This window comes from Dermacentor variabilis, chromosome 4 (genome assembly GCF_050947875.1).
Source record: "Dermacentor variabilis isolate Ectoservices chromosome 4, ASM5094787v1, whole genome shotgun sequence".
NCBI lineage: Eukaryota > Metazoa > Arthropoda > Arachnida > Ixodida > Ixodidae > Dermacentor > Dermacentor variabilis.
Window position 1 is genome coordinate 99109975 of NC_134571.1, and position 21697 is coordinate 99131671.

The 21697-nt window shown below is 45.7% G+C and overlaps 1 long non-coding RNA gene across 1 annotated transcript in view; it reads left to right on the forward strand.

Annotated features, from left to right (window-relative positions):
• LOC142579573 (uncharacterized) overlaps positions 1 to 13906 on the forward strand; it is a 163403-nt gene extending 149497 nt beyond the window's left edge. The window contains exons 2-3 of the long non-coding RNA XR_012827420.1: positions 11325 to 11383; positions 13781 to 13906. This is a non-coding gene — a long non-coding RNA (uncharacterized LOC142579573). The remainder of the gene's footprint in view (positions 1 to 11324; positions 11384 to 13780) is intronic.
• Positions 13907 to 21697: the final 7791 nt, after the last annotated feature.

The following is a 21697-nucleotide window of genomic DNA, read 5'->3' on the forward strand; positions in this document are numbered from 1 at the left end:
GTACTAGGTGATAGAGGAAGAAAGCGTTCGCAGACAGGCAGGCAAGCAGGCAGGCAGGCATGCGGGCGGACAGCCTATTATTGATTTTATCCCAAATAACGCTCGTCGTGCGCAAATCCTTCAATGTCGGCGCACATAATGAACCTGATCCATCAGCCGAAGGTCGCGCCGCGAAGAGCAGACCAGTTCCCGGAGCGGCGAAAACACGACTTGCCGACATGAGTGAACACGCCATCTCAGCGCGCCTGGCCTTTACAGCGCCTACTTTCTTTTCATTTTTTTTTTCTAGAGCCGGAAAAGAACGCGCATGAAGCGTACACTACACTTGATTAAGAATGAGAGAGCATTTTATTAATTTTTCGTCACGCTATACCAAACGTACCTGTCTCGTTTTCATGCATTTCTCATTGCTGACTATTGTATCCTGCACGAAACACCAGTAATCACGTTCGTTATGGAACTAAGTAAAGCTTGAATACATTCTCATTTTTATTATTCATTACCCTAAGGCAGTATTTTCCTTTTTCCCCCAATCGGCAAACATGCAGCTGCAGCAGCAGCACTAGCAGCCTGTTTAATGTCCACTGCAGGCCGAACGCCGATTCCAGCAATCCCAAATTACCTCTGTCTTACGTCAGGGTACTCTGTCCTGTGGTTGCAACTTTACCGAATTTCATCACACCACCTAACTTTCTGCCATCCTCAAATGCGATTTTCTTCTTCTGGCAATAGGAAGCCGGGAATTTGCTTTAAGCATTACGTGGCCTTCACATGTTATGACAAACAACGTACGTTTATTTATTGCTTTCTTCCCCTCCAGCGACTAATATGCTGGCACATAACGAATGAAACCACCTGACAAACAGTGTGGGTACAAATGAACTGATCAATTTTACAAAAGGCATACCGCGTATAGCGCTGAGCCGCCCATCTGTACATTAATATAACTTGCTTCAGCCGACTATGGCATTTTCGCCATTGTATAATTTCTCAGCATCTTGTTTCACCTCATTACTCCACAACTCATACATAAGTGTCGCGTTCACTGCATTGTGCAAATGCTCTGCGCTTGTAGCGGCGTAGTTACAGGCACTCGTGCATCAGTCAGAGTTAGAGGTGCTTTTTCCTGACATGCTTCAAGATTTTACCATGAATATGGTAGCAGTGCCCTGCTTATTCGAGTGCATTCACTGTTTTACTCTAGAGCGGTCCCATAAATTGTGAAGCGATAAAAGTTAAGCCGAATGATTATAAATCATATAGCACCGTTCCTGAGGTAATATTACGTTCTATAGGAGAGGAAAAAAATCAAATAAGAGCTCATTGCAGCGTTTATTTGTTTATTTGTGCTCACGGGGCCTTTAAGATTTGTCAGGAAAATAGATTGCAGTACAGCTCAACATAGTTCTCGAGCTCTGTTGAGATCATAAAATGTCATTGTATCTTTTTCGCAATATACTTCTGATGCTACGATTTTTTCTTGTTGAGCTGAATATTGAAAGCATCATTTCGGGATTCCTTGCAGGCTATGGTTCTTCTGTATCTTCAGAACTATCTTAATTATTAATTAATTAATTAAGGAAATGACCAGTCTACAAAAGCTATAAGCACTTAAGAGACCTCGATGTTGAATATTTCTTCAAGCAAGATGTCCTTGCGTTACACTTTTTTGATGAGTTAGGCTACTTCGTTGTTCTACCTTCCAGAAAGTTAACCTTAGCTAAAACCTCTGCAGATATTCTGCGTTCTCCGGCAACTGTATATCGCATAGAATGCATGTGCTCCTGTGCCGTGGCTTCAATGCACGATTTCTCAAAAGAACTGTTCTGGCATCTCAGTGGTTTGGTGGATTACAACGCAGCTTTATATACGCAGTCCGTCACCTTAATACCTGCGTCAATAACTTATTTTAGCGGATGAGTGCGCCTATGTCTCATACCTGATTTCTAAATACGTACATCGCAGTTAGAGCTTAACTGGGTATGTAAATGTGGCCGTGGAACTCGGAAGGGTTACGACAGACTTGACAAACAGTGAAATAACGTACTGAAAATTACATAACTTTAACTCATTTGAGTGCTTCAAGAAGCCCTGGGATGCAGTACGTTTACTATAAGAGGATTTCCCTATGGAGGGGTACGATCGCTTAGCACCCGTAGACGAGAGATGGCCCATTAGTTGGGGAGGTCTTAAACTTTTGGACATGCTCATTCGTGGAACTCGAAGAAACGCGCTGTTTCTGCGCACCGCTGCACGCTGTGGTTGTGGGAAGATACGCCAAGCCTATTTCCTTCTATTTTTCAGCCATATTTTTCAGCCATATTTTTCAGCCAGAGCAGCCCAGGCAATCTCGAACTCGCGCCTCCCCGGAGACTGGCGACGTGGCTGCCGCCTCTTCATTGCAGCAGCAATAAACGTTACCAGAAATTTCAGCAGCATCCCTGAACAGCTGGAGTGACTTATGTTTCTTTTTTTTTTTAAATAGTAGAAAGCTGGAGATAAGGTGATGTCCCCATTCACTGCCTTCTTTATAGGCGCGATCGGCGTCAAAGCTTTACAGACAGCGGCATCCGAGGGAAGAGGAAGCTTTAGTTTGTCCTTAAACGTATTAGTCATTCTCCCTAAAGCTCGTGCTCATGCGTCCTTAAACGCTAGCAGTGACATCTTGTGACTCTTTGTTCAACCACAACACATTAGACGCGTTTTTGTGTTACGTGATTCTTCTCGCAAAAAAAAAGGGGGGGAAAGAAATGAGAAGGCGGGGGCAGCGCACTAATACTTCCGTCACTGTCAACAGTTTACACCGCAGCAAAGTAGAAAATGGTAGGTTGCTGCAATAATAATGAGGAGGTGGCGCCACGAAACCAATTTTTCACGTTTAGGTAGACGGTAAACCCGCCGTCCTGCAGAAGGCAGTGTACGTTTACGGACCAGCTGAAACTTCCTGACGTCGATTATTTGCGAAGTTTGGGCACGCAGCCTGGCACTTTGATTTCCGACCCGTGCTAGTGTATTCGGACCACATAGTGTTACGCAGTTTTGCTGGCTACGGTCACAAAACGCTCGGAGACGCAACGTTTTCTCAGATTCCGCGGTATACGCAAACTGTCGACGCCGAACTGTACCTCTGGTGGGAAAGCACGGTAACGATACACTACTCATTTTACGCCTAGACCTGCGACATGTGCGTGCCCACTAACACATTTTTCGCCGGCGACATTAACTTTCCGTGGATATGAAACCCGACCTCGAGACATGCGAGTAAATAGACTGCTCTAATGGCTAGATTGAGCAGGGAAGGCCTGGAAATATGGGGTGGGACGGTTCTAAGCGAGAAGCAGCCGGGGAAGTCCGCGCGAATGAATACGAAGGCAAAGGGGCTTGCGAACGATAAACACTACAACACGATGTACAGAAAAAGGATAAAACGTACACTGAGGAAAGAAATCGTAGGGGGAAAATAATCGTAGGTGGAAATACGGCAGAGGGCCATCCTTTCTGTTGGATTGCTCCGAAATGTGCCAGTTTTTCAAGGAGAAGCAGGTGCATCTGCCTTATAAATTAATCTTCGCCCAGTCAAGGCTACGCGCACCTTCAATTTCCCCGAGCTCCCTCGCTCGCTCTCCCGCGGACGCGAATCGAGACAGCCAGCTCCGAAGCGCGTGAGTGAAAATAACGTAGAATAAAAATTAAAAAAGAAAGAAGGCGGCGGCTCGCACCTGCCGGCGGCAGAAGCTCGCCGCCGACCGGAGATAGCCGGGAAAACGCCTTTATTGTCAAGGTCTCAGCGCGCGAATATATCACCACTAACGCCGACGCGCCGCCAGCCCGCCCGCTATAGCCGCCAACGCCAACTCTGCCGTAGTATAGGTATACGACGCGAGCGGCAAGCCGCACGCTGGAACCGTGAGTTTATATGCACCTCGAGGCATGAGTTGGGGAGGACGGAGGTCGTGTTTATTTAGAATTTCCCACGCAAGAAAAAAGGAAAGATTTTCCCCCATCCGGGACTTCTCGCATCACTAAAAATTACATTTTCTTTAATGTCATCCACATTTTGAAGGGTAGCTTTCAAAGCCTGGTTTCTTTTTTTATATTGACATCGTGTTCTCTTCCACCATACAGCTACGCTCTACTGTTTACTTACAACGACCGCAGGCGCGATTCCCTAAAACGCTTCTTTTTTTTTCGTGGCAACTTAGATGGGCTTGTTTGGACTTCACTTCTTTCCGCGCGTCCGCTTTCGCTGTTACTGCCTGCGTGCTCCTGAGTATATACCTGCGTCCACTTTCTCCTGCCAGAAGCTCCACTTTGTTCTTGTTTTTATTATTACTATTATTATTATTTGTCTTCCCACAGGTGTGCGTTTTGTCGCGCTGCTTTATTTTATGCTTGTATTATATTTTCTTTCTTTTTGGATTCCCGCATAAAAGAGCGCGCTCCGGAACACGCGAACACGGAATGCGTTTTTCGCTCGGCAAACGGGTCGTTTACGGCGGTCCTGCGGTAACTCGCCCATTTTGTGCTCCGACACGAAAAAATTCCCTAAATTCCACGCAGCGCAGCAGCCGTAGCGGGAAACGTACGATGGTGTTACGCGTTCCAGAGTCCTCAATCTTCTCGAAATTCCGTGTGCTATAGCTATGAAGATTTCATTTTACACTGCCAGCGACTTTATATTTTATGTGTTTGCGAATATAATCGTTGAAAGAAACAAAAAAAAGAACATGGCAACGTCACTAGTTGCACGATATCAGCCGCAGGGTGAAAAATGGTCTCAGCAGAAATCAAAACTGGGCCCCCAGCATGGAAGCCGTAGCTTGGAAAGTGACGCACACATTTTCGAAGCTAGCTTCGGTGTAAGCTCGGATAACAGTGGCGCCTGGTTTCCGCTACCATGTCTCCCCTACTAACAACTCCGGAAAACGCAATAGTGTCGTCGACGTACTGTCCTCTGAACAGCGTTATTACCCATCCAAGTGCCGTGATAACCCAATGGTCAGTGATGTAATTGTTCTAATGCGCTAGAGGGACGTTGTCCCTATACGTATTGAAGTCTTGTCCCCCGTCAAAGAAAAAAAAAAAGAATAGCTCCTCGTCTCCTCGCAACTCCTGATATCGAAGGCAACCTTTTTTAGCCATTCCGCCAAAGAGGGCAGTATAAGCTTTCGCAAGGGGTAGCCGAATTCTACGCAGCACAGTTGTTGCACTCCAAGCAATTTCGTAGATGGAACTCGAAGCTTCAGGTACAGCCTCAGGGAGCAAGGTCTGCTGCGCATCACGCACTCTGACAAAAGGAGTGCGGGACGGAGGTGCTGGGGGAGGGAGAGAGCGGCGAAAGGAAGGAGAATGACCACGAGGATAACCAGACCCCCCCCCTCCCCCCCCCCCCCATATCTATGAAGGGCCGCAAATCAGATTTTTTGTTCTTACTAATCTTCTTGTCTTTATTCTTCCTTTCGTTCCTCTCTCTCTCTCTCTCTTTATGCAAAAGGCGAAACTTACTCGCAGAGTCCGTTAAGCCAAGATAACACACTTTGAGCTTGAACTTATTTTCACCACAATCGTTACATTGCTCTGAAAGTAGAACTATAACGGAAAATCTGGTTTCTCAATCTACATTGGGATACGGGAGAAAGGGAGATAGAAAGAGATAGAGAGAGAGCTCTGACCCCACAGTCACAGCCGGTTAGAACCACCACACACTATCACAGCGCAGAATCATGTGCAGCCGCATGAACACTTAAGTGTAATACCGTTCCTGTCGCTGTCCATGGCAAAGGCGGTGCATCGGTAATGTATCAAAGGGCCGTGCACATGGGCTCAAGAGCGGTCGGTTTGATAACCCAACGTAGAACCCAGCGTAGTTCCCGAGGTTCGCTTTCTTTTTTTGTCATTCGCGTAGGTGTGACAGCTGCCCTACAGTCAACTAAAATGCGGAGACGTGAGTGGTGCCTTGTAAACCTAGCACTATCATTTGAACAAATATAAACGATTGCCGATTAGTAACTGGATAATTATTTCGCTCGTTATGTGGACTAACTAGTACTCCTGCGGGACGTTTGGGTAAATACGCACAAACAAATTTTAAATACAAGTGAAAGAGGGCAATTCGATGCCCTCATTTCAAAATAGACAGCCCTGTCTCCGACGCCGTGCATTTAGCACTTGAGGATGACGCCTGAAGCGTTTTACGAGACCGGCGAAGGAATAAATTTCAAGCGATAGACTCGCATGAGACGGCAGGCATCAATAGAAAGAGGACTGCGCCTTGAATATATGGGAATGAGGGTTAAATAGACTGAAAAGCTCAACCAGAGTTTACTGACGGGGTGAAATTTAATGACACGAGATACGAAGCGACGTGCTAGAGATGTTAGCATGTAGAGAGTTGATCAAGGCCTATAATTTTGTTTTATTTCTTTACTCTTTTTTCCCCCTTACGCCATCTCCTTATGTTTTCTTTGTCTAGCTTTTACGAGCAGTGATGCGTAACTATTCGTTCTTTCCGATGCTCTCGTTATCAATCCTCGCAGAAGCAGCTTGTGAGGACACGTTAACTTGCTACAATGTGTGCGTCAAGTAAAATAATTTAGCAAAATCTCGAGAAGAGTGCCGGAAGTAAAATAGAAAGTGCAAACATTGAAAGGGGCACGTTTTAAAGAAACGTTTTTAAGCTGCACGTTCAGCCATACTTGGAGCGAATCAAGTGTTCGCTGAATGGACGAATGCGGCGAGTGCGTTTTATTTTTTGCTTGTGAGTAGGCTGCCTGAAGATTAATTTGGTAGGTGCTGATTAAAAACCCTGAAGTCGACCGTGTGCAATGCTGGTAGCTTAATAAAAATATGTTGATACGCTCTCACTTATCATTCGCTGGTCGCGATCTTCGCCGCCTTCCATCTCCATAGAATTCTGATTCTGCGTAGCTATAGACTGCTTTCTTTGTCGTTTAATTGTTGTATTCAAAGATGGCAAAGTTACTACCACACAATTTGGGACCGGAAGTCACCTTCGCTTTCTTCTACCCTAGCGGTAAACGAGCAATGTAGCGAGAACAGCACCATCTAGTCAGAGACCGCTTTCCTGAGGCTGCGGTTTCGGTGCTCTCTAAACTTTTGGTGTGAACCATGCTGGCGTTTGCGTCGCTTAGTTTCGCTGACGAAATGGCAAAGCTCCCGAATTTTCATTTGGACTCGTACGCACGAAAGAACGCCTAAACTCTATCTCAGTTTCTCTCTCTCCCCCATCTCTCTCTCTCTCTCTCTCTCTCTCTCTGTGTCATTTTTTTCGTTTGCCATTTTTTATTTCTATAGACTGTGCAGACTCGCGGGCCGTAAGTTAGTCAAAGGGATTTGCAGCAGTCGACACCCGACAGAAGGATTTTCCGGACTCAGTGTCGCAATAGAACGGCATCCCTGTCTGTCTCTCCGGAAGATACGGCGGCTCTCACTCGACGGGAGCGCAGACGTCAGCCACTCGCTGGCTGCGCAATCCGACATAAGCGCGTAGGACAGATTTCAAAACACTGGCGGCCCCGTAGAACGTCTCGAATCAACACTGAAAGCCAATATAACTCCAATTTCGCTACATCTCTCCCTGTTTTCATTGCGAACGAAAGAGCTGAGACATCCCTTTATTTACTTTGCTAAGCCTTATACGGTGGCGGTTAATCTGCACGAGAACGAACCAGACGAAACAGAGAGGCAGGCACATATCAATGCAGCGCTGGTGGCTGGGATTCGACGTGCGTTGCCTCTGTGAAAAGGATTGTGAAGCCGGATCGCGATCGTGTTATTTCACAAGTGCTCAGGAGAAAAGTGGCGCGCTGGAAATTCAGCTAGCATCGTCCATTCCCAACAGTTGAAATTCTTTGTACGGCCTTAAATGAAGCGATTGATATTTCGGTTGAGAGGATTTCACGATGGGCTACAATACATTGTCTTTAAAGGTCACTGCCACGAAGCTGACGACCAGGCACAGACTGCAAAGGCTCCACGAACGGAGACACGGCTGTATTGTCAAATGAAGTTAGGTGCAACGTAATGTACGCAGTTTGAGAATATCGCTTAAGTATGAAAGACAGTAGCTCACTCAAATATGCACCACGTATTTTTGTGAAATTGCGGAGGTCTTCAGAGGCTTGAAGGATCTTGTCTTCGGGTATGCGGCTGTGCTCTTTATTCCAAAAGTGCTTCTCCACTCATACTACATTTTTTCTGGCAAAAGCTCACTAAAAAAATGTTGTGAAGCCTTTTTTGGCTCAGCGACTGTTGTGAAATGCACTTGCCATACTTGTTGCTTTGCGTGGCTGCAGTGAAAAAAAAACGTTTTTTGAAGTCTCGAGCAGTTTGTAAGGATACAAAATATACTCAAGACGATATGGTTCAGAGTTCCCGGACTTGTGGACTTGTTAAAGCCAAGACACGTATAAGTCAATTGACACTGCACACAACAGTGAAATATTGTCGCGTAATAGTGACGGTGAAGAAGGCAGCCAAACTGTGATTATAGAAACTAGCGTTTCATTGGGCGAACTTGTGCCCTCAAAAGGAGGCTACACTCAGAGAACAACGACAGCGGCGAACACACTCGGCGATCGTCAAAAATCTGATCAGCGGGTCAAGCGCGTCGGCTTTTATACATCAGTCATCGAACGTTCCAGAGTAATCTAGTGTTCCAGAAGTTACAGAGTTCCAGAGGGCAGCGGTGAAACGTGCCGCCCGATAAAGACAAGTACACGTGTCAATATGCAGCCGAGGGCTATCAAATTTTGCTTCATTTCACCACGCCTTATTGTCAAACAGTACTCATGAATATCGCCAAGGAAGATCTGTCGGAGCGCAGCTGGTTTATTAATCACCAACGTTCGTTTCTGTTGTATCTGGCAGATGTCTCAGGGTTAAAAACACAGGAATAAGCTTGGCTGAAAACCACTTTTGCAGCTTCAAAGAAGATGCGAACGCGGGGCAGCTGGTCATTCGGCGGCCTGTTTTTCAGGATATCATCATTTAATAAGCATCAACAACAATAACAAGTACATACTTCTTGAAACAAGCGTCCAAGCAGAGCGCTTAGACAAAAGAACGCATACCAGTCCAACTGTTCCTTGGTATTTTCTTCTCCAGCCTATTATTATTATTATTAGATTCTGGATGACAGGGAAAAATTTCTGTTTTCAGTTATGCTGTGGAATAAATTAAACCCCTCATATACGACTGAACGTAGACGATTGAATGTAAAAATGCCTTCACCACACCCTTTCTGATATTTTTTTTGTTGTTGTGCAGCCAGAAGAAATAAAAACAAATCAGTCGCAACTCACACCGCATTAGAAAAGCAAGCGTCGTTTCACTCACCACTACGAGCTAGCGATTTCAATTTTGGTACACGTGCTACGGGCCAACACTACCCTAAATAACGTCCGGACATACACGTCAACTAGATCTCTGTACACGTGGACAACACAAAAAGGCGTAAATACGAAGAGGGGAAGAAAAGCAAACGATACAGCACCAGCTATCGCAAACACATAACTCACCTGATCTTTCCCCAGCCCCATTTGTTTCAGTGCAAATGCACATCTTCTGCCACGTGCGCACTTCCTTCATCCTCAACGCAGATAGAGATGTTTTCCCCTCCGCACCGAACTGTCACCGCTAAGCGTGACATATACGACGACCACCCGCCGTTGCCGTAGGCCACCATTCGCGGGGCAGCCCAACGTCGCGTCGTCTGCGTACATTCACGCAAGGCCCATCGCCTCGGGGAATGAATCCAGCGCCTTGGGTGAAGCTGGACGAAGCACCTTTGTTTCTATTATTCACAAAACCCTCGCTAGGATGCGCTGCATGCAGCGTGTGCTGCCGCCGAAACTGAAGAGTGAACCACATTTGTTGTTTCGTTGTTTACTCTTCGCTATGCCGAGACGGCAAGAAACACGTGCCCGACAGGTGGCAGCACCAGCACGCGTCCTGCCGCGGCTGATCCGTGGCAGTCGTTTGTCACGTGGCATACGCTGCATCTTCTTGCCCTGATAGTTCTGTTCGTTGTAGAATACTTTTACGTTTGCGAAACACGCGAGACAGGAACATCGACGAAGTCTTCCTGCGAGTTTCCGCACGAAGATGGCGTACACCCGGCGGCACGTGTCAAGTGCATCTGCGAGCCGCATTATTTTCCCTAGAGGCAGTGCGCACACTGGTGGAGGATGTCGAAGTACCAGACGCCACTTTGTGGTGCGTGACCGCCGCAGCGTAAACTCACACACACGCAGACAGACACACACACAAATATATATATATATATATATATATATATATATATATATATATATATATATATATACAAAGTGAGAGTCTGCCACAATCCGGTAGTTGAACTGACACTTACAGATTGAGGACGCACGTAGAAAAAAGACGATGCCTTATTTCCGACGTTTCAGCCGGGGGCCGGCCTTCGTCAGGGAATAGATGAAATGGTTTGGCGTCGTGCTTAAATACGTACATAGTATAGCCCCCCTCTATCCACTGTGTGCTTGCGTGTGTGTGTGTGTGTGTGTGTGTGTGTGTGTGTGTGTGTGTGTGTGTGTGTGTGTGTGTGTGTGTGTCGCTTGAAATAAAGAAAGGGGCAACGCTCTATGGCGTTGCCCCCTTCTTTATTTCAAGCAATTGCTGACCAAACGCCGCATTAACCAGTCTTTTTTTTTTTCTGCGGCCAATAAGCAAGGGCCATGATCGTATGTATACCCTGGAGTATTACTGTAGCGCATTAAGACTAGGACACAAGACGGCACATGAAAGACACAGACACCGCACAGAACGTCTTTCATGTGTATTCTTGTGTTTTCCTCTGTATGCGTTAGAACAGTGCTGCAAGGTACCACACCAACAACCCCGCATTGCGGAGCTCGTATGTATACGGTACGTTTGGTAGCAACGCAAGCAGGTCTTCGCTCAAATTCATAAAAAAAAATTACCGTGTTGCTCGCAGGCAGCAACTTCTCTCTAGGCAACGCCTTTGCGCATAGCAGGCTAGGAGGCAGTTCAGCGCAGCCTCAGACCATGTTCGTATATGTTGAAAATAGTCCCGCATGAATGTTGGCCAATAAAGAAAATGAAAATTGCTTGTCGTAAAGAAATTCTTGTATTGAGACCTGTGTGTCTCATTTTCTTATATATAGTTACTGTAAATCATCCTCGGAGGTTTGTTTGAAATTTATCAACGTCTCAATTAGATACGACTGCATGTTATCTATTTTTTTTAATATATTGTGCTTACAATGGTGTCGGTGCGCTGCTACATTTCGATTATTCTTCTCCTGCAGGAATCACGAGGCTTGGAGAAAAGGCGACATCCGTGACAGTTCTCCTTTCGCCATCCTACGTAAGTCGAGACTTCCTGTCGATGCGCTTTACATCAGTAAACCATCTGCAGGAGAAAGAATTCCCCGTACTATTTCTTTTCGGGTTATTCTTGTCTTTGTGCCGTATTATTCTTGCAAGCGCTCCGACAGATGGACTACACAACAAGTGTTTCCAATATCTGCAACTTCCTTTTCTTTTTTTTTTACAGTTACTTTATTGACAGTTTCATCACCAGTTATACGCGCCCATAATAACGTTTCGCCCCGTGGAACACCATAGCTCTGAAAAGCAGACGCTCGTGTTTCAATACCGAGCAGTGTTTCGCTAAAGCTACACAATTAAATCAGCATTTAGTGCACGACGCAGTAATGTGACTGCACTACCTGCTCATTCCATAGGGCAGCATCTCCACAGCGATCCTTGAAAACATCCAAGAAATTATGGGCCTTTCACATAACCATCTTTTGTCATATGCGGCAATGCTTCAATCGGTAACTATTGACGATGTCACGTCTGAGCCATCAATACAATGCACTAGTGTTATAAAATTTGTTGCTTTTTTGCCTGTTCTGTCCTTTTAAACTATCGCACTTCTTTTTTTTAATTTGTGCCTAAGTGCAGTTGATGCGTATACTTCATAGCTGAATTCTTCATGCTGTCTTTGTTGTCCTCGTTATTCCACTTCAAACAGACTGATCAAAACTAAATTATTTGCTAGGTGAAGTAGACTTCAATACGTGACGACCTTACGTAATTTGTTATTATTAGTTTATTAATTTTTATTTTTTGCAACTGCTACTGGTTTCAGTGTAGTTATCCTATACAATTAATTTCGGTGCAGTCAGGCGTTTATTGAGGTGGCTAGTTCCCAAGGGAAAACAAAATATAAATATGTAAATGCTATACTCTTTGAAAGAATTAACAAAACCATGTATTTTATTTTCCTCTTGTCTGTAACTCCAGCAGCTAGATCTCGCTCATATACGTTCTATAGACTTCACAGGGTCAAGACACACTCAGCGTTTGTTGCCATTTTGCCATACCAGGTGCTTCACTGGCAGTGAAATAAACAAAAAAGTTAATTGAGGAAAAGCAAACCTACTGCCCAGATGAAGCTGTTGAATGCGTTACATAAATCGACAGGAAAACATAAACTACAAGCGCAGCCTACAGAGATTCGAAGACGTACGTCAGAAGACAAGCCCTAGGATTTATTTATGAGGAGAAAATCGACATTTGTAAGGCGGGCAGACGGGCCGCGGGGTGAGCTGCATTTGTCAATGTCGGTGGAAGAAGTAAAATGTCATGGAAACCTCTCTTTCCCTACGGCATCCAAGACTCTGGAAGCGGTAAGAAAGAAAAATACTACGAAACGAAGTCGTTCTTCTAAACTTCGAGAACGAGGCCCGTGAAAGTCGCGCCGTAGAATTTCGGCGGCGGCGTCGAGCTTGCTTACAGGTTGAAAACAGAGAGAAGACTGAAGGCGTCAGCCAGGATTGCTAGGATAGCAGACGTTGCCTCAGAGAACAAACACGCCCGAACAAGAAGGCAGAACGCGAAGATGAAAACTATCGGCGAACAGCACGAAGGTCACAAAGAAGACGCAAACGAGAGCAACCAGGAGAAACTTTTGACTCGAGGAGGGGTCGATTCTGCTCGCTGGCTCACATATAACAAGAAAGCTCCAATAAAGAAAGGAACGGGACGAAGAAATTGTACACAAAGGGGGGGGGGGGGGGGGAGCAAATGCACGGGGCAAGCGCATACCGAGGAAAGGTATAGGCTCCGCTGCAGGTTGCATTAAACAAGCCTCGCCGGGTCCTGTGCTGCCGCTCGAGCGAACACATATTCCCGAAATCTTTCGCACTCGTTTCTTGTACGTACGCTCCTTATATATACGTGCTGTGCGCCGCACGAACGCGCGTGTCAGGGTCTCTATATGGTTAAGCTTTCTTTGTTCCTCGTATGGCTTTCATCTGTAAATATCTGTTTCACCGCTTTCTCTGAATCTGGATATTCACGGTTCTCGCTGTATACCTGCCTACCCCCCTCCCCCCGGTTCCATACCCCCCCCCCCCCCCCCTCATTTCGGTCTTTGGTCGGTTGCACGGTGTTATTTGCCGAACCCGCGACTTTTTTCCCTGGCGACTCTCATTTTGTTTTCATTGACTCGTTTACGGGTGTAGCAGGGATAGATTCTTTTGGTGTGTATCTCTTTTCTGCTTCTTGAGGGTCTTTCTTTCTTCCTTTCTTTCTCCCTTTCTTTCTCTTTCTTTCTTTCTTTCTTCCCTGTTATCGTTATTTTTTGCTCTTTGTGTGCTCAACCGCGAAGAAGCAGCCGTACTTCCGTGTTTACTTCTTCTTCGGAACTTCTCGCCGATTCGTAGTTTTCAAGCGAACGTGTTTGCTTTTGCAGATCGAGAAGATTTCAAGCGCGCAGAAGACCACCATATGGAGTAACAAAAAAAAAGAAAGAAATAAGACGCATATGTAATAGCAGAAAGTACAAATTTCTTGACCGCCAAATGTTGAATAAAGGAACAATAAAGCTACTCGCGCATTATACATGACATCCTTCTGTAGCGGAGAAAATGCCTATCTATACAGCGGGACGCAAAACGCCGTGTGACCTGACAAAGAAAGCATAGAGAAAAAGGAAATCACATTCCCTTTAGTTTTACTTTTCTTTCGCCTCTCTTCATCTCTTCGCATTGTGTCGCTGCAGTTTACATGCATTGCACCCGCGCATCTCTCGCGTGCTTGACTCCAGAAACTATGGGGGCCAGAGGGCGAAGAAGGGCAATGCGTTTGTGTCCTTCGCTCTTTGTTTTTTTTTTCTGATGCCTAGCTCAACAGAGTGTTTGAAGTCGTTCGACTGGTAGCAATCACAGAGGGTACGCGACGCAGAGAGCTTATCTCCAACGAGCGTGAAGTTCGCAATGCGCGTGCGTGGCATTCACTTTGCTATAGTACGCTGCGGTAAAAAGAAAGAAAGAAAGATTAAAAGAAATAGTAGCTTCTCGACTCGCATAATTTTCCTTTTCTTCTTTTTTTTTTTTATACGCCTTCACGCTGTTTTGCTCTGCATAGTCTGATGCTGAATTTTACCACTGCCGACGCAGAAAAGGGCGCTAACGTCGTTTTTACCAGCTCTTCTTAGTAGCACGCGCCACTGCCTTCGTAGCGCTCTTTTTCTTTCTGTTTATTCCCTAATCGACATTACTTTTTTGTGCGTGCATAAGTTGTGTGAATTATAACAAAACTCCGCTTACTACTGTAGCTCTGTATAGTTCTGCGCTGTACGAGAACTGTACTGAATTGCATGAACCCTCTCAAACAAAGCATTAATGACAGACCCGAATCTCAGTATGCCTTGCTCGCTATTTTCTTCACTCGTTTCTTTTTTTTTTACATTTTTACACGCATATGACTGCTTATATATTTCACTCTAGCATGTACAGGACGCAATACAATGGGGGTTTTCCCGACAGCGGGCTGCGCGCATCTCGGGGGCTCCGCACTCGCTGTCTTATCTAATCATCGCAGTAATGCCCGCGGCAAGAAAATGTTCTCCCGCTGGTCGTCAAAGCTCTCTCGCAGCCAGGTCAGCTCGGAAGCGTACGCTTTCTCCTCGCTTTACCTCGAACGCTGTTATTCGGGCCGTTTCCTTCTCCTCGTTCTCACTCTGTCTTCGGCGCCCAACTCGCTCTCGCCAGACGACTCTTATCGACGAGGCACCAAACGGTTAGAGAGAGAGAAAAAAAAAAGAACAAACAGCAAACTGTTCTCTCGCTCATCGTCGCGCGTCCGAGCCTTGCTAATGGCCGCTCATTTGAAAACGCAGCGCGTTGTGGGAGCGAGGGGATGTTATGGTGCGCAGTACAGAAGCAAAAGGGAGTTCGCCGTTTTGTTTGTTTCACTAGTGCTCGCCTTCTTTGAGACGAGCGCTCTGTTCCCCGTCATTGTTTTCTTCTCCTCCTTCAGATGAGGTCGCAAACATTTGCGTCCTCCGCCCCATCCTGCGTTCCAAATGCCGCGTGAGCTAGCGAGCATTCTGCGCCCTGAATGGCGCTCGCGCACGCAGAAAAACGCGTTTTCCCGCCGTACGTTTCTCGCGTCGACGGGCTCATATCGCTGCGCTTCAGCTGTCGTTAGCGGCTACAGCGCTTTAAGAACGGCAGCAGCAGCAGCAGCGGTCGTTTTGTGTTTCCAGCACACGTACGCGCGTTTGTATCAGTTTCGGGAGGAGGGCATGCCGTTGTAAACGCAGTTTTCTTGCGCTGGAGCTTCGGCAGATTTCGCTTTCATTGAAGCCCACGTGAATATGGGAACCGTCAGCGGCTTATACTCGCGACGGGTATACACAACCTTCGGCGACAATGCGACCTCAATGACCTGTCAAGTGGATGAAAGCGTAATCTACGATGCATGAAATAATGTTTTTTTTTTTTTTTGCAGTTGGGGACAAAACACCGATTTGAATTCAAAGGGCACGACGCTGTGTCTGCTGAAGTTATGGCGTGGAACTGCTCGCATATTGTAACCTCCTCCGGCGAAAACGTCAGGCGCTAATTCCGGTTCACGCGAGGAGGCAGTCGGCATATATTTGCAGGGAGTTGCCGCTTTGTAATTTTCGTGCGTCACTACATACCGACATCACAAAGGCATGAAGACACCTATTCACTGTTATTCCACCCCATGCTTAAAAAAAAGAAAACATTGAGTACGCTGCATTGTGAATGGTGACGTTACGGGTTACCTTAGAATATCGAATCTCGCCAACGTTTAAGGTTTGTAGTTGACGTTGTCCTGCAAGATATGCTTGTAGTGATGGAGTTGCTTAAGGTTGTACGCTGCAATTATTAGAGCATAAGCGTTAAGCACGGGCCTTAACGATACCAGGATAGCCAATCATTAAGGGCAGTTAAGGCATACTAAACATAGACTGTTCATCCACAGCGGCGATTCTACAGAACGAACTACGTATGTGATATATTAGTGCGAATAATTTACCGCTGCATATAAAAATGCAAATACTAATACAGTAGAAGTAGATATATATAAAAGAAAAATTAGTGCAGCAAACCTGAGTTTCTTTTCTATTTCTAGGAATCCCTGAAATCGAAACACCATCAAGTGGAGGGAAGCCTACATTTCCTGGTAAATTTTTAGAGTTCTCACAAAAATAACTTACCGTTGCACACCAGCGCGTTTCGGTTTTTACCAGTCCATAGTGACTGCATACCATTTCACGTGATAACGCTGCTCGGCCTACATGGTATTTTTTCGTCGAGAATCACAGCTCGTCATACGCATCTCGACGTGTGGCCAATAGGGATTCACTTTGTGCTGTCATTGAACAGTATGTTTGAATTGTGTGAACTACTAGAACTGGGAACCGGACTGCCTTAGGAGGTTATAAAAATTTACATGCAGTGCGGTAAACAATTAACGGAAACACATGAGTGTACTGTACAAGCGAAATTTCCACGTTGGTAACTGTACAGTCGCCCGACTTTGCGTTAGTTGTCTTGCGGCTGGTGGCACTGACACGTTTATGCACACAACTGTGCAGTGCATTGACATAGATTCAACCGGCACTTCAGCTATAGAGCACAAGAAAAGAAAAAGCCGCACACTAGAGTGTTTCCTTTAATAGATCGAAAGAATGCACACTCAGTACAAAGTGAAAATATGTGAAATAAGATAAAATCCAAATAAAATAAATTTCAAAGTAAGGTTTGGTTCAACCTCGTAATTTAGTGCAACGTCACATCATCCACCGTTCCACAAATTGTAACGTATAACGTATTTATGTACGTCAATCATTATATTTTGAATAGTGTTAACCGCTCATAGCGCCTCAGTAAATGTACTAATTAATTGCATTAACAGGAGGCACGTGCATCCGTCCTATTCAACTGATATATATATATATATATATATATATATATATATATATATATATATATATATATATATATATATATATATATATATATATATATATATATATATATATATATATATATATATATATATATATATATATATATATATATATAAATTAAAGTGGACCACACTGTACGTGGGAGAGTTTTGAGTGCTTTGCAGTTCATGCCGCACCACTGGTGGGTCAGTTCTCTTTGTCGGAATTGAGCAATGCAGGGGGGATAAAGCGCATATGAATGTGCCTCACTGCTGCATTCCTTTATTGGCCACACCGCCCAGGCAGTGTAATAAACTACCCCCGAAACCTGCACGTTTGATGTTTCAAGAATAGGGACAAAGATGCAATGCGTATGGTGAGACATAATAACGCCTCCTAGATAGCGCGAGGCCGGAGTACCATTTAACCATACTTTGTTCATTTAAGGATTTTAATACGTTTCCGAGTAACAGTTGTGGAATAGACACTTTCATGTGAGCATTAGCGAAAATTCTTGGGGACGTCATGCTACCTTGCCCGACTGCCATAGAATCTAATGTGGATGCTCCTGAGTGAGCCGCTGGGATTTTTACGTCGCCGCTTTCGTCAAGCCAGGCTTCGGTATGGAAATTTCGGCCCACGTAGCATGACGTCAAAAGAATAGTGCCCAAGCCTGCTATCTTGGAAGCGCTGGCCAGATACAGATCTTCCGTGTAAGACGCACGTGACACATACTTGATGAAAACGCGAACGTTATATCTCGATTGGCACAATCCGTCTTGCTTCGTCCTTAAAGTAAAGCCTTTGTGACAAAAGGCAGCTACATGTACGACCATACCGTTTTATGGGCAGGTCCTGTCCTTATGATGTGACAGTGATGCTTGCTATCGACGAAATTGCATGGCCGATGCGAACAGAAATGAGTACGGATGTCAAATTTTGTAACATTAGGACCGTGACTTTACGAGAATTTTCATTACTAAAAAAAAAAAGGTCTGGTTTGCCAGACATGTGGTGACTTATCGCAGTAACAGACGCTCTGGCAGAGCGATTGCCGGCCTCAATCGCGAGGCTAAACCTGCCTTTTGCTACAACACACCACTGCCAGTACCGCTACTTTGCTGCTGGAAAGGCCCTGCGGAGGCATACGTTTTAGATGACTAACTTTGATGCTGTTTCACACAGTAAGCGTGTGACTGTGGCAATAGCGTTATTTTACGTTAATAATATGACTCAATATTTCGAACGTATTCTTCTCTCCATATGCGCGCCTGCTTTTAGGGGCTGAAGATAACCTTCAGCCGGAAATTAAAACGGAAATTAAAGCAAAAACACCAGCGCACGTTTCTGGTAGCGCATAGTAATGTAGGCTAGCTGCGCGTCATGTGCTAGTGTCACGACAGCAATTAGCGTAGTTTATTCGTGACGCCCGTGTGAATGTGTCTTGCTGTTGAGTGTATGCATGTAAGGCAAAAAAAAATGCTATGACAATGCGCAATGGACCCATTGCACTGTACTTCCCATTCCTGTGGCACCTTATGCGGGGTGATAAATGTCTTACTGAGTTTTTACAAATAGCCTGTTGCAAGTAACATAACTCTAGTTATTAAGAGCAGCGATTATTCAGAGCAGCGGAGCAGCGGGAAAATGGTGCTATCATCACCTCGTTATGGGGCATGTTCTGATGCTGGATACTCATGAGATCACGCATAGACACGAACAGAGAGGGGGGGGAGGGGGCTGAGTTGAGAGGCGTAGTGAGTGGGTTGGTTGGACAGCGTTCTTTGCCTAACCACGCTGCTGATTAGCTGAGCAGCCTTACTCACAGAATGTTATTCTGAGAGAAGAGTATAATTTCCGAAGCATTTGAATACCATTTAAACCACACTTTGTTCATTTAAGCGGTTTAATACGTTTCCAAGTAACAGTTGTGAAATAGACACTTTCACATGAGTATTACAAAAAATTCTTGGGGACAAAAAAATTTTCTGCCACAAGAATCATACGGCATTCAGTGACTTCACCGCACCAAGGAACAGCATAATATTTCGAAGTAGTAAATAGAAATTATCTCGCTGTGAAGAGCTTTTAGTTATGAGTAGGCTAAGGTACCGCCCTGAACGCCTCGAGGGACACTAATGTAAATGTGCAGCAGCACTATCTCCGTCAATATACTTTGAAGGTTATCATTTGCATTCTCTTACTTAGGGTCCTTTCTAAGGTCACCGCCGTCGAAGCTAACTCCCACAAAAAAAGTAATAAAGAAAAAAAAAAGAACTTCGCAGAGATTACCTTGCGCTGCCTAGCAGATTGCCTGAAACACATTGCGCGTATTTTACTTGTCAAACTGGGATCTTGTTCCTACTGCGCATTATTTACTTAGGAATGATTCATCCACTATGTATACAATGACGCACGTGGTAGGCTGCCTGGCTGACCAATGCAGAAAGCTCATTTTGTACACGCGCTCATACGCACCTTATAGGGGCCCGGGGGTCCAAAAATAGCAGCTCTTGTTATTGCCAGCCGCGACCTGCATTTTCTCTAGCCCAGTCATTCGTACTTGCTGCTCACATTGCTTCCCGGCAACGTCAAAGGGCGCGCCTTTCATCTCTCTCATCTCCAGTTTCGTCCCTGAAGGCCTATTAGGTCGAGAGGTCAAGACGGCAGGAAGCATAACGCGTGTATTTCGTTCATTCTGCCGGGGCCGACGCACCACGCCGCCGGCAAATGCATCACTGCAGGTCGGCGTACCAGCGCTGAGCGGTTGCCTCTCCGGTGGTGACGTGGGAGGCGTGTATTAAGGCGGCTCATTGTCTAATGGGGCTTCCTTCGGTGGACCCAATGCAATCTTCGCCGGGCCAGCTATTAGCTCGGCGATTCTTCTGTTTTGCCTCTCAAATGGCAACATATCCACGTCGTTTCATCAGCCATCGCTTTCAGTGCCATTCACTCGGTATTTTCGCTGCTTAGGTTCCTAAGAGGTAGCCTGTTAACTACCTATAGCTCCCAGAAACACACGAATGACGATACCGTCACAATCGGATCTCCCTACTCACTGAGCATTTTGTCCGTGGTGCTATAGCACATGATACTGTGAAATGGTTTGCTTTAGTTTTGGGGAAAGAAATTCACCCACGAATACGATATTCCCTAACGCGAAATTTGAGCGCAGCCCTATGCGTCTTTTCATTTCGCGATAAATTGACTGGCGTGGACAACCTGTCTCGTGCGGCACGTTGCAAACGGAGCGAAGTGTAGCGCAACTGCCTCGATAATCGGCAGATCGCGAGAGGCAGCGCGTGGGTGATGCGTGAGCTTCATTCACAGCAGCCGCCGCAGACAGATCTCCGCTCATGCGGCTCTTTGTTCCATGTGTTGTATCGGTCGACGCACTGGCCGCGTGCCATCGATGGACAGATGACGGTGCACTATTCTGGCGCCATCTCGTAGTGGTTGTCGCGGCAGAGCCCATCTGGCGCGCCACGACGTTTTCCTTCTCCCGCTTTCGCTTACCCCCTCCTCTGCTTTCGGCCTCATGGCTCCACTTCATCCTCCTCCTCCGCTTTCCTCTTCGCGCTCTCTTCGATATTGCCATCTTTCAACTCCCGCGCATTCTGCGTTCGCTGTGCCATCCTTCGCGAAAGAAAACGTGTTTGTCCGTGTTCTCCTCTGATTTTTTTGTCATATTTTTCGTTACCCTAAGGAATGTTCATAAGCAATTATGACCATGAAAGCTGCTTTAAAAGCTGCAAAATGTTGTCGTATTGGAATTGCGCTTTAGTGCGCCTCTTTCTATAGTGTAGGCCTGCGGCGGCAGGGGTTCACACCGAAGACTTTATTCATTGCAGAAAAATGTGCTGCTTGTTAGAATTCGGTTAGTAGACCTATGCTGGTAATCTTCTCAAAACAGCTTTTTATGTGATTTTACACAGAACAATGACAATGTTAGTGCTAAGTCGACATTAAGGAAATTACCTAAAGATAACTGTAATTTATGCTGGGTGGCTGTTCCTCTATCTTTAGGAGCGGATACTTCTCGACCTTTCTTTTTTTATCTTAGATGACTTATATATCTGTACAGAATCGCTTTCCATACTCGCACGCCTTCTTACGGGAACCCCGAACACTCAAATAAGGGTGGAAGATCGAACAGCGCACGGCAGTCTGTGCCGCTGTCGTGGCAAAACGGCAAGAGGCGTACCATCGGCAATGCTTGTTCACAACCGTCCAAACAGGTCATTAGCTCCTCTGAACAACCTGCGTTCTTCGGCGGCATGATCCGTTTCGGCGAAGCACTGCGGCCTTCAAACACCTTGTACTGTCTATCGAACGCAAAGCAGTCGATACAATGATTTATGGCGCCGCACGAAAAAGTTGGGAGCCCGTCACGAAGAACTTGTT